We start from the raw sequence: 13,530 nt of genomic DNA on the forward strand, positions 1-13,530 counted from the left end.
TTCATTAGGGAGATTGGCCTGTAGTTCTCTTTTTGGGTTGGGTCTTTCCCTGTTTTGGAATGAAAGTAACACTTGCTTCCAGGAATGAATTTGGAAGTATTGCCTCCCTCTTTCAATTTCATTGACGAGTTTAAAGAGTAATGGTGATAGTTCTTCTTTAAATGTCTTGTAGAATTCAGCATTGAAGCCATCAGGACCTGGGCTTTTCTTTGTTGGTAAGTTTTAAATTATGTTTTCAATTTCACTCATTGTAATTGGGGTGTTTAGAATTTTTATATCTTCTTCACTTAACTTTGGCAATTCATATGTATCTAGGAATCTGTCCATTTCTTCTGAGTTTTCCATTTATTAGAGTACAGGTTCTCAAAGTAGGTATTGATGATCCTCTGGATTTCTGCTGGACCTGTTGTGACTTCACCTTTTTTGTTCTTAATTGCAAGGATTTGAGCCCTTTCTTTCTTTTATTCAATAGGGTTGGCTAAAGGTTTATAGATTTTATTTTGAATAGCCAACTCTTTGATTCATTGATTTTTTTGGTATCATTCTCTTAGTCTCCATTGCATTGATTTCTGCTCTGATATTACAATTTCCTCCCTTGTACAAGCTTTGTGTTTGTCTTGCTCTTCTTTCTCTAGGAGTTTAAGATTCAGCATTAGGTTGTTTATTTGAGCTTGCTCTGTTTTCCTAGTGTGGACATTCACTGCTATGAATTGTTCACATAGAACTGCTTTCATTGTGTCCCATAGATTCTTGTATGTTGTACTGGCATTATCATTTAATTCCAAAAACTGTCTAATTTCTTCTTTAATTTCCTCTCTGACTCATTGCTTGTTTAGGAGAGTGTTATTCCTGAGAATAACCTGAGAAACTTCATGAATACCAAACCAGCACTCCAAACAATTCACTCCAAAAAATATCCTAGAAAAAGACAGTGAAGGTCACAACTTCATGAGGCCCAATAGAGCAAATCCATCAGGCAAGGCAATAAATTAAAAGAAGAGGGAGAAAATATTAAAAAAGAGCCAACAATAGGAAAATAACATGACAATGATAAATCAGTACATATCAGTTATAACCATGACTGTCAATGGCCTCAACTCACCAATCAAAAGAAACAAACTGGCAGAATGGATCAAGTTACAAAATCCAACAATATCCTCTATACAAGAAATGCACCTAGTTCAAAAAGAAACTCACAGACTGAAAATAAAAGGATGGAAAACAGTTTTCCATGCAACAGGAGCCTGGAAAACAGCAGGGGTGACTATCTTATTTACAGACAAAGTAAATTTCAAACCAAAACTAATTAAGAGAGACAAAGAAGGTAACTACATCCTTGTAAAGGGAACATTCCAAGAGGAAGAGATAACAATCGTAAATATATATACACCAAATACTAATGCCCCCAACTATACAAAATGAATATTAAGCAACATGTAAAACCATGTAAGCACTAATGCAATTGTAGTGGGGACCTCAATACTCCACTGTCACAAATGGACAGATCATCTAGACAAAAAGTCAACAACAAAACACTAGAACTGAGCCAAGTTAGTGAACAAATGGACTTAATAGACATCTACAGAATGTTCCACCTCAATAAATCAGAATATACTTTCTTTTCAGCTGCACACAGGTCATTCTCTAAAACAGACCACATGCTAGTTCATAGAACATGTTTAAGTAAATGCAAAGGAATTAAAATTATCCCTTGTATATTATCAGACCATAGTGCAATTAAACTGGAGATCAATAGGATAAGAAACCGCAAGAACTTCCAAGATGATATTTCGAGTGACTAAAGGAACATGCCATCTCCAGTATGGAGGGAATCTAGGGTGATCCCTATAGAGAAATATTGATTGTGAAATTCAAGGGGTGAAAATGTGTACCTAGGTAGGAGATGAAGCAAGAGGTTGGCAGCCAATGATACTTTTGCTTTGGAAATGGAGTAAAATCTCTGGCATGGGCTGTGAATTAGACAGTTCACAAGAGCTTGGTCCTGGGATGCAAGCCACATGGGACATGAGCAGAAAGCAGAGTGAAGACCCAGGGAAGAGGAGTGAAAAAATGTGCCATACTTTGTGCCTAGTAATTGGCTATAAAAGCCAACCTTTCAGAATGACCCTAAAAAAGATAATTTCTGCACAACATTATAGGTATTTGTGGGCTGATCCAGGGAGAGTGAGAAAAACAGCTGGCTAAGCAGACCCTTCTGAATAGCCTTGCAGGCATAAGCCAGAGAGATCCAGAATGAGATAAGGAAAACAGTCCTCTCATTTGGAAGCTGGAACACTTCAATATGGATATTTTGATGTTTACCTTGTCAGAGTCATCAATAGCAGATTTGCTGTGTTAGGTTGAGCCATATGTACTGTTAGCCAATCATTTTTATGCTCAAAAATGGCAAATTCATGTGGCCAAATCTAATGGACTCCTAAAATAAATGAAATAAGCTAGTGGATGTTTAACTTGTTGATTGGCAAGAAAAAAACAGCAACTTAGTTTTCTAACAGTGAATATTCCAAATGCAAGTAATACATGAAAAGTCCTGCAGGATTTCCTGTTAAAAACCCTAACTTATTTACCCATTCATTGTAACAGCAACAAAAATCATTGAGTATCTCCTACATATCAGTAACTGTGCTAGGAACAAAATGAAGCAATGGCCCCTGCCTGAATGAGCAACACAGAATAGGGGTAAAGGAGTGACATAGTGCAGTGAAGAGGGACTCAGGGAGAAGAGAACAGGATGGAGATGGTGCCATAAGAGTAAGACTGTAGGGAAGGAAGAAGGGAGAGAAGGGAAGGAAGGGTGTGGTTTTAATTAAAAAAAGTTTTGATGTGGGAAGCACAAGTAATAATGAGACACTAACGTAATAATGAGGCATGAAAGAAAGTTCCAGAGAGAACCAGGTAGAGATGACCATATTACTGAAAGAAACAAATTATAATTAGTGTGAATATAGGTTTATTAAGTCTGCAGAAAAGCATTTTTCAAAGGGCTGTTTCCAAGTCAGAGACTATATCATATTCATTTTCATATAGCCAGTGTTGTATTAAGGTCAATTTCCGGCAATAACAGGTACTCAGTAGATGTTAAATTAAATTGACTATACAATGAAGAAAGAGGAGGGAGTGCAGATGACATAAAAAAAACTGTTCACAGAAGTGATGGCAGAAAACTTCCCAAGGAGGGGAAAAGAACTTGACATACAGATAAGTGAGGCACATAGGACTCCAGCTAGCCTTAATCAAAAAAAATCTACACATAGGCATATAATAGTTAGGATTCCAGAAATCCAACAGAAGAACAAAATTCTACAAGCAGTGAGAGAAAAGAAACAAATACCATACAAAGGAAAGCCCATCAGAATCACAGCAGACTTCTCAATGCAAACCCTCAAGGCAAGAAGAGCTTGGAGTGATGTAGTTCAAGCCCTAAAGGAAAACAGCCTCCAAACCAGACTGACGTACCCTGCAAAACTATCTTTCAAAATTGTTGGAGAAATAAGATACTTTCATGATAAAGAGCACCTAGGAACTTCATGAATACCAAACCGGCACTCCAAAAAATTTTAGACAATACCCTAGGAAAAGACAATGAGGATCACAACCCCAGGAAACCCAGCAGAATTAAACCACTGGGTGTGACAAATTAAATGCAAAGGGGGAGAATCCAACAAAAAGAAAAAGTCATGACAAGGCTTTTAAAACTTTTAACTTTATCTCCCTAATGAGTATATAATTCAATCTTATTATTGTACTGATTAGTATTTTTCTGATTCTAGAGTTGCACACCTTTCTTTGTGCTACACTGGCTATTTATCATCTTCTTATGTCTACATTTTAATTGGGTTGTCTATTAATGAGCTCTAAGAATTCTTTATATATTCTGCTCATAGGTTATAGGCATTGTAAATATGGTCTGTTTAAGGACTACTTTTCATTTTAATGATGTCATTTAAAGTTCTAAATTTTGATGGAATCTCATTTATCAATTTTTTTCTTTTATACATCATGTTTTTTGTATCCTAGGTAGTGCTTGCCTACTCTGAATTCATAAACATTTTCCCTTATAATTTCTTCTTAAAGTTTTATACTTTTAGGCTTTCTTTTTAGGTTCATAGATCCCTTCAAGTTATTTTCATGTATGGAAAAAAAGGGTTGAGGTTAATTTTTTATATACAGATACCAGGTGTTCTAGTGCCATTTGCTGAAAACACTATCTCTTCCTTGGCTCTTGAATTGAGTTTATATTCTATAAAATGCTAATGTTAAATAATCGTTCAAAACTCAGTGGACCATATATGTGTGGTTCTATTTCTAGATTCTCTGTTTTATTCCAATGATCTATATGTCTTTCCTTACACCAACACTGCCTTGATTACTGTAGCTTTAGAAGAAGTCTTAAAATTAGGTACTAAACGTCTTCCAACACTGTTTTTGTTTTTGTTTTTGTTTTTAACTTTTCTAGGTCCTTTGTACTCCTACATAACTTTTAAATTTCAGTATCTAATTCTTCATTTATAGCAAGTATACACAGACCTGAATTTTTATATATACCTTGTGTTTTCTAATCCTGCTAAATTCAAGTACAAGTTCTAGGGGCTCCTAGAGATTTCTTAGTATTTTCTCTGTAGATGATCATTTTATCTACATTTAAAGATTTTGCTTCTGCCATGCCAATCCTATCCTAGTTGTGTCATTTTATTGCCAGACTATTTTGGTGGGGACTAGATTTCAAAGTTTAATGGACAGATAAAGAGTAAGCATATCTGCCCTTGTTCCCCACCTTAAGAAGAAAGCATTGTATCTTCTCCATTCATATAAGGCATTCTCACTGGAAGTATGGAGTACATGTCTTTAATCTGTTGAGAAGGTTCTGTTCTATTTCTAGCCTCCTGATAGCTTTTACCATGAACAGCTGTAGAATTTGGTCCAATACTTTTTCTCCAACTAGTGACAGGATCATATAGCTTTTTCCTTTCCTCTGTTCGAATGATGACTTTTGGGGGTAGATCTTCCAATGCTGAACCAACACTGCCATCCCTCTAACAAAACCACTTTCTACATCCTGCCAGATCTGACTTCCAATAGTTTGTTTTGTTAAACAAATTTCTATCTATGTTCATACTGTTTTCTTCTGTTATCTTTATCCAATTTTACGATTAGCACAATGTTGAGTTCCTAAAATGAGGGGAGAAGTGTTCCTTTTTTTTTCTGCTTTAATTGTTTGATAGCATTTATCAGTTAAAATGTTTATGAGCCTGCTGTTGTCATATAGGTAGGTTTTCAAGCTAGGAATATACTTTCTTTAATAGGTGCTATTCAAATTTTATATTTCCTTCAGAGTTAGTTTCATTAATTTGTCTTCCAAGGTACTTCTTAGAAGTTGCCAAATTTATTTCAAAAAAGATTTTTGTAATATGCTTTCTATATCCTTTTACAGTCTGTAAAATCTGTGTTAATGTCTCCTAGATCGTAATATTGTAATTTTAAAAATGTATAACTGATACTGTGTAACAGGAAGAAAAGGTCTAAAAGAGCAGGGGAATTGTGAGGGATATGGGAAGGGAAAAAAGGGAAAGGAAAAAATATGAGAAGAGGGAAAAAAATGGAAACAAGGTCTTTGCAAATAGGGAGGGGTGGAGGGGGTGAAGGGAGGGCAAGGGAAGGGGAAAAAAATAAGAACCAAGAGACTCATGTAAAGGTAGAAGATTCCAATGATGAATGTAACTGTATTTTTTACCGAAAATGTACCAATAAACTTAATGGGAAAAAAATTAAATTGACTGGAGGAAAAGCCTGAAATTGAAATATACCACGAACTTAAAACAACCTCCTTTGAGCCAGACGTGGTAGTCCATACCTATAATTCCAGCTACTGGGGAGGCTGAGACAGAAGGATAGCAAGTTTGAGCCCGACTGGGCAACTTAGTACGATCTATCTCAAAAACAAAGACAAAAGCCTTTTCTCCCCTACACCCATCAGTTTGAATTGATGTGGTTTTAATATAGAAAACATGCATCTATCCCTGGAGGAATATAGTTATGCAATCTTTTCATTGGTGTGTCTAAGTAGATGTCAGAAGTATGTTTTCCCTTGAGGACTTCTTCAATTCTTTATTTTGAATATTTATTATATATTTCCTATAACCTGGTGATATAACAGGCCTGTAACACTGGAGTGAATAAGACAAATACAGCCCCTGACTTCATTTAGTAGATAAAAGTTATTATTTGTTAGTTTTTTATATGTAACATATAATTAGAAAAATACTTTCTAATTATAATTGGGATAATAAGATGGAAAAATACAATGCAGATGCCATGGAAATAGATACAAGCGCCCTCCACTGCCTGAGAGGGATTGGAAGGGTGCTTGGTGCAAACTTCTTTGGGGAATACTTTTGTCAGCTGGAATTGCATGAAGAGGAGCAAAGAGTGTTCTAAGAGGAAGAACAATACATATGAGGATCTTGAGAAAGGATAGCTGAGCTCCTAACAGTGTAACCATTAACTGTGTAGCTGTGACTATAAGTTGATATACATGAAGAGCCTCAGAAATCGACTTATCTATTGTTATTTATTCAGAAGTTCTTACCAAATGAGGACATAACACACTTCCTTCATTTTTTCAACATATATTAAATAACTGCTGTATACCTGACCCTGGGCCTGGAAATTGAAGATATAGGCTTATTCACAATCTTCTGAGGAAACAGCAAGGCAATAGGACATATTCCTAGAGTGTGGTTTCTTCTGTGCAGGTTGGAACATGCAGTGCCAGGAGTGATGTAGTCAGATTAGCGAGTGAGTATGGTGAGATTCCCAGATGACGTGGCCTCTGAAAGATGATGGTATTCAAGGAGGAAGAGCAGCACTGGCAAAGGCATGGAGGTCTGAAAAGCCCCATGTACTTTAAAAGTACAAATAATAACATCCACAGATGTATTGAAGAGAAGAAAGAAATTTAGAAGGAAATAGAATTATAAAGGTGGACAAGTGTTGGACAGCAAATTCTTATACAAAGTTTATATTATTTCATAGTCAATGAGGAGTCATTGGAGAAATCTGCATAAGGAACTGACATGATTGAGGGATTGGAGCAGTATGAAAATAGAAGTGTGGAGACTAGTAAGGTAGCAGCTGCAAATTAGTCATTCAGAGAAGAGATACACAGAGCTGTACTCAGAACCAGAGGAAAGAAATACAAAAGACACTCATAGAGAGTCCACTGATGGCCTATGAGAGTTACTGGAAATGGGGTCCAGGAGAATAAGTGAAGTGGAGAGATCTCAACTAACCCCAAGGCCTATAACTCAGGGGAATGGGTGGCAGGTGGGAATCAGAGAGAGCAGGAACACTTCTTGTCTCTCTAACACGGAATTAACAACAAAGCTGACTTATGAGTAAGCTCTTGGGTTTCTTGAATCACCAAATTACTGGTACTTTTAGGATTTTATATTATTATTTCCCAAGAGACTCTTCCGTGAGGAAAAAACATCTCAAGAAAAATAAAGATGGGGCCACAGACTCTCCCAAATACTTTCTCCCAACTGCATAGGTAAAGCAATAATAGCTGCTGTGTATTAAATCATTACAATACACTGATGAAGCAATAATGCACAATAGGACAGGTCTTTGCCTTTGCCCCATATTTTTTTCCATAAGACATTCTGACCCAGAAATGTAAGGATTTGAGCTGTACAGTGTTTCCACCCAATGTATCAAAATGTTCTGTGACTGTTTGTGCTGCACAATAGTGCTCAATGTATCAAAAGTGTTTTGTTCAAACAATGTAACTGTTAGTACCTGATGTTTCTATCCAAGTTTCCTCCTTCTAGCTGTGTCTGCACCCTAAAAGTTTCCTCTCAACTTCCTTTCCCCAACTGTATATAAACGGGCTCTTACTGCACTTCGGTGATCAGAATTCAGAGTGGGCAAACTCTTCTGAGCCAGCAGGCTAATAAAAGGGTTTTCTCCATCTCTTCGAGTAACTTTTGGATTCTTGAGTCTTCAAATTGCTGGAGCTGTAACACTTGCCTGTGACACAAAGATGTAGGCTTAGCTGTGACACTGAACTGTTCTGCTTTGGCACAATATTTGGTTCCCTGACTGGAAATCCAATCATGCTGTACCTTTGAGCTACCTGTTCAGAGTTGGAGAGTGGCTGCCAAGAGCCCTCTCCAAAGAATGAAACAGTGCACCTCTGCCCTGTTTGGTGATTCCTCCTCAACTGGGCAAGGGTAACAGATGACTGCACTTACTTATTCTGACCAGAGTTAGAGAAGTGGTGGACTAAAAAGTCCTTCAATACTTCAGGATAAGGTAAGGCCTTAGGACCAGTTCAAACCCAGTCAGACCTGTCCCAGTGGACAGAAGGAGAGGCTGATCACCTCTCACGGTCTGAAGTCAGGGACCTCTCTAAGTGGGGGAGGAATGTTTTAATCCCTGAATGACTGAGTGTGTGAGTAAGTGTAACCAGATGTTGTCGTCAACTACTGAGCATGGCTCCACAGCCTTGGCTAGTCTGGTTGGGTCCTCACCTGTAGTTTTGTGGTAGCATTGTATGACATAACAGTGACTCACCTCCTGTAATAGGCTGACCAGGCAGGGAATTACCCATGCCCCTTAGCCAAAATCCATGTAAATTCCCTCGAGGAACATGACCAGGTGAACCCTTGTGTGGTCTCCATTGGGAGGCACCCTACCTTTGTTGTAGCAGCACTGTTCAAGGGCACCACATACACCATAGGTAACAAACATACTAACTGTCTTGGACAGCATGGTCAAGAATTTTAGGAAGGGATTTAGTGGGGATTATGGATTTAACTAAAGCCTGCAAGGTTGTGGACCCTCTGTGAAATAGATTGGCCCCAGTTTAATATAGGGTGGCTACCTGAAGGAACTCTGGGTGTCCAGACTGTGCATGCAGTCTAGAGAGTTGTTGCTGATAAGCCAGGCCACCCTGACCAGTTACCCTATATTGATTTTGGCTAGAAGTTGCTTAGACCTTTCTGCATTAGTAGGAAGGGACAGAGTCATATTTTCAGAGCCCAAGGTTGTGCCCACCTCCCCATGACCCCCAAAAAGCCAATTCATCAGGATCCACCAGAAGAAGATTCTCTGCCACCACTTTATCTCCTTGAGCTCCCATCTGTGCCTCCACAGGCACTTTGTTCTTCCTATTCCACCTTCAAACTTCTCATCACTGGCCCACCTTCTGACCTGCCACCTGTCCAAGCAGCCAGCCCACTTCTAAATCCCCCAACAGGCCCATCTCCATCTCTGGCCAGCCTTCTTTACCTGCCTCTCCCAGCTCCAGCCGCTAAGCCCTCTACCATCCCACACGGCAATGAGATTGCTTCTCCTGAGACACCTCTCAACAGGCATCTGTAGTTGGCTCAAGCCCGAGCTATCCAGCTGCTGGTCTGTGAGACCTGACCTCTGACTCTGACTCTGATCCTGGGGGTAGAACTGTCCATCCTGGGTCTGCCACACTCTACTATCACCCTTTCACTACAACTGATCTTCTGAAATGGAATAACACATACTCTGAGACAACTGTCATTCTCTGAAAAGCCTCAGGCTCTCTTTGATCTCCCTTTTCCAGACCCACCTTCTTGCCTGGGATGACTGCCACCAATTTCTCTACACCCTCATCAACACTGAACAGAGGCATAGAATCATCACTGAAACCAGAAAGTACCTCCAAGACCTGGACCCCACTGGCCAAACTCCAAAATCTCAAGGGGTTACCATGAAGCTCAATGAGAGGCAGAAAGCAAAATAAAACAAAAGGTCTCACTCCTTGTGGTTCCACTCAGAAAACGAGATTCTACTCACAGGCCAGGACTATCACACATGTGGATAAACCAACTTCAGACCCCCTTGCACCTGGACCAATGCAGCTATTGAAAAGAAATTGGACACTGGAAAAAGGAATGCTCCGACCAAAAGCAAAGTTCCCCAAGCCAAAAAACTTCTGATTTCGCCAGCTTCAACCAGCAACCTAAGCCTCTGGGACTCAATTGGCAAGATTCCAACTGTGCTGGGTCTCCTTACCAGCATAAGTTGCCAATACCTGGCCTGGTTGGACTTGCAGAGATGTAGTCAGACTAGGAAAGACTGGGCTCCCTCACTCTGGGTCCCCAGGAGCCCATGGTCAAAATGACACTTGGGGGCCAAACTATAACTTTCAAGGTTGCACAGGAGCTAAACATTCTCTGGTGACCACCCCAGAATCCCCGTTCACCAAGAGGAACGCCACCATCCTGGGTGCAAGGAAGACTGCTGGCAAGGAACTTTAGCCCTCCTCCAACTGCTTCTAGATGCTGGCTGCAAAGTATCCTGGGAAAAGGCCCAGATATGTCAGCCTTTTGTTCAGTACCTGGGATTCATCATCACCAAAGGACACTGATCCCTGGGGCCTGAGAGAAAAAAGATCACCTGCCCTCTCCTCAGGCCAACCAACAAAAATAAACTTCTTGAGTTTGAGGCCGGGGGCGGGGGTGGGGGGGGGTGGCCTGGGTTCTTCAGGATTTGGATATCTGGATTTGCTAAAAAGCCAGGCCCCTTAACGGGGGCCTCACTGGACCAGAAAACCACCCCCTAAAATGGAATGCTCTACAAGAATTTGCTTTTAAGAAGATTAAATGACTACTCGTCAACATCCCTGTGCTGGTGTTACCAGATTTAAGCAGAGAATTCAATCTCTGTTCATGAAAAAAATCATGTAGCCCTGACACAAACTGTAGGGCCCTGCCAGAGGCCAGTGGCCTACCTGTCCAAACAACTGGACACTGTGGAGGCTGGATGGCCCCCTTCCCACTGTGCTCCGGCAGCAGCTGTTACTCTCATCAAGGAGGAAGACAAACTGACCTTGGGACAAAGCCTTTGAGTAAAAGTCTCGCACTCAGTTGTGCCTTTGATGAACAATCAAATTTGAAAGACATAAATGGCTTTCAAATGCCAGAATGGCCCAATATCAGGAGCTACTCTGTGAAAATCCCAGGTTCACCATGGAAATAGTGTGGAATTTAACTCAGCCATCTTTTTGCCTGCTGAAGAGGGCCAACCAAACCATGTCTGTGAAGAAATCACTGATGAACTGTTCTCCAGCTGACCTGACCTCACTGAAAAGCCAAAGCCTCAACTAGATGCTACCCTGTTCACTGATGGCAGCAGCTTCATGCAAGGTGGAGAATGACTGGAAGGGTATACAGTCACTACCACAGACCAGATTATTGAGGCAGGTCCACTTCCTAAAGGATGGTTGGGATAGAGAGCAGAGCTTTGGGCCCTCATTTGAGCCTTCTGATGGACTCAAGGAAAGACTGTCAATATTTATATTGACTCAAGGTATGCCTTTGCACTGTTCATATTCATGGAGCAATATACAAAGAGAGAAGACTTCTAACAGCAGTGGGAGGTAGGAGGAATTAAAAAAGAGATACTCCAACTCCTAGAAGAAATCTGGGAACCAAAAATATGACCATTATGCATTGCCAAGGACACACTGAAGAGGACAAGATTTTATCACAAAAGAAAAATAGTTGGCTGACTGGGCAACTAAAGAAGCTACCTAACAGACTAGACCCATCTTCCTTGCATCCTTGCAGATTTTCAAAGATGATCATATTGGATATCCAGAAACCAGGCCTACAGACAAATGACTTTTTGCTGAAAAGGCCTACCTGAAAGTTTATAAAATTTACCTCAGGTCTGTCTTGAAACACTGTTTACACATCCAGGTACAGAAAAAAATCCTGACTGATATTCACTAGAAGAAAATCTGTGGGCCCAAGAACAGAGAGCTCTCAGGATGGGATTAGGCCTCTACACCTTGCCAGATACCAAAATCTTTATCCCATCTCACAGGGCTTTTCTTTCTGTTTTGGAAACTCATGAAAAGACCCACATAGGAAAAACGAAATTAGAAAATCTCTTAAAAAGATATTACTATATTACAAAGTTCCCCCTCACTCTGTGCTACAGTCTGCCAATGATGTAAAACCTGTGCTTGCAACAATCCTCTCTGAAGACTACTGCCACCTCCAGGAATTCAGCATACAGGACCATCACCATTTGAAGACTTACAAATAGACTTTACTGAGATGAAACCCAGTTTTAGACACAAATACCTGTTGGTCATAGTCTGTACTTATTCTAGATAGATTGAAGCCAAATTGACCAGAACAGAAAGAACCTAGGAAATTGTTCAGCTCCTCCTCAGAGAAGTTATTCTTTGATATGAACTCCCCTTGTCAATTGGAAGTGACAAACCTCAAAGTGCCTTTGAGGTTGAAGCTCTCCAAGACCTCTCTAAAGATTAAATGCAATCTATACACAGCCTGTAGGCCACAAAGCTCAGGGAGAGTAGAATGCATGAATTGACCCCTTAAAACCATCTTGGCTAAGTATTGCCAATAAATAGGAGTATGGCCAGACACATTGCCTCTGACTCTGCTCAGAGTCAGGTGCACAACTGGACCCTCGGGTTAATCCCCCTATGAAATAATGTTTAGAAGACTTGCCCCAATCTTTAGGCATTTTAGGGGGATGTTAGACAACTAGGAAATAATTATTTAGCTTTACAGTTTCAAACAGTCACAGAATAACAAAACCATTTTAGAAAGAACTGCCATTCCTATGCATAATCCAGCACATCCCTTTCAGCCAGGAGATTCAGTTTGGATTAAGGATTGAAAAAAGGCACTGCTCCAACTTGTTTGGCTAGGGCCTTATACTATTGTGCTTGCTACCTCCACTGCTGTCAAAGTCACAAGCATGACTTCATGAGTCCATCATACTGGAATGAAAAAGGCCCAACTTACAGGAACCTCAGACACCTGGACTACACACCTGGACCCCAACAATCCCCTCAGGACTCGACCCAGATGAAAGACCTCAGGACTCAACCTGACCTTGGAGACATCATCAGGAGACAACGGCCCACTCTAGTCACACTCGGAGCTGACTAGTCTACACACAGCCAAAGCCTAAGGACACCATTCACAAGACACTTTAAATCACCCTATTAACTGTTATCATTATCCCTGGTTTCTAGACCTCCTTGGATTGCTTACCTTAATTTTTGCTGTGGGACTTGCTATAGTTGCCCCAGCAGATTGGACAACTGTCCATAGCAGTCTCCTAGACTTTATCTTTGCCATTAGTATAGGATGTTTCACCAGTATTCTCTGTCTCCTTTAAAGATAAGTTGTTCATCCCTGACCTAATTGATAATGGCTAGCACCATTAACCTGATGTTACTGTTTTTGTCCATGGTGACAGTCTTAGGACATGATGGCCCAGACTCACTATTCCCTTACCTCTCTAACACCCTAGAGTTGGTCCATGTCTTATTGAACCTGTTCCACCCCAGTGTCACAGAAGTCTGTTGGTTATGGCTTTCTGTTTCTTAGGCCTCTATGGAAGCCACCCATGTCTCACCCCAGGTTTGAGCATTCTCCACATCAACTTATCATCCTACTGTAGATTTTTAAAACTTCCTTCTGCTAA

Source organism: Heterocephalus glaber, unplaced genomic scaffold (genome assembly GCF_053883595.1).
Source record: "Heterocephalus glaber isolate CG9 unplaced genomic scaffold, H.glaber_assembly_v1.0 deba00001666, whole genome shotgun sequence".
Taxonomy (NCBI): domain Eukaryota; kingdom Metazoa; phylum Chordata; class Mammalia; order Rodentia; family Bathyergidae; genus Heterocephalus; species Heterocephalus glaber.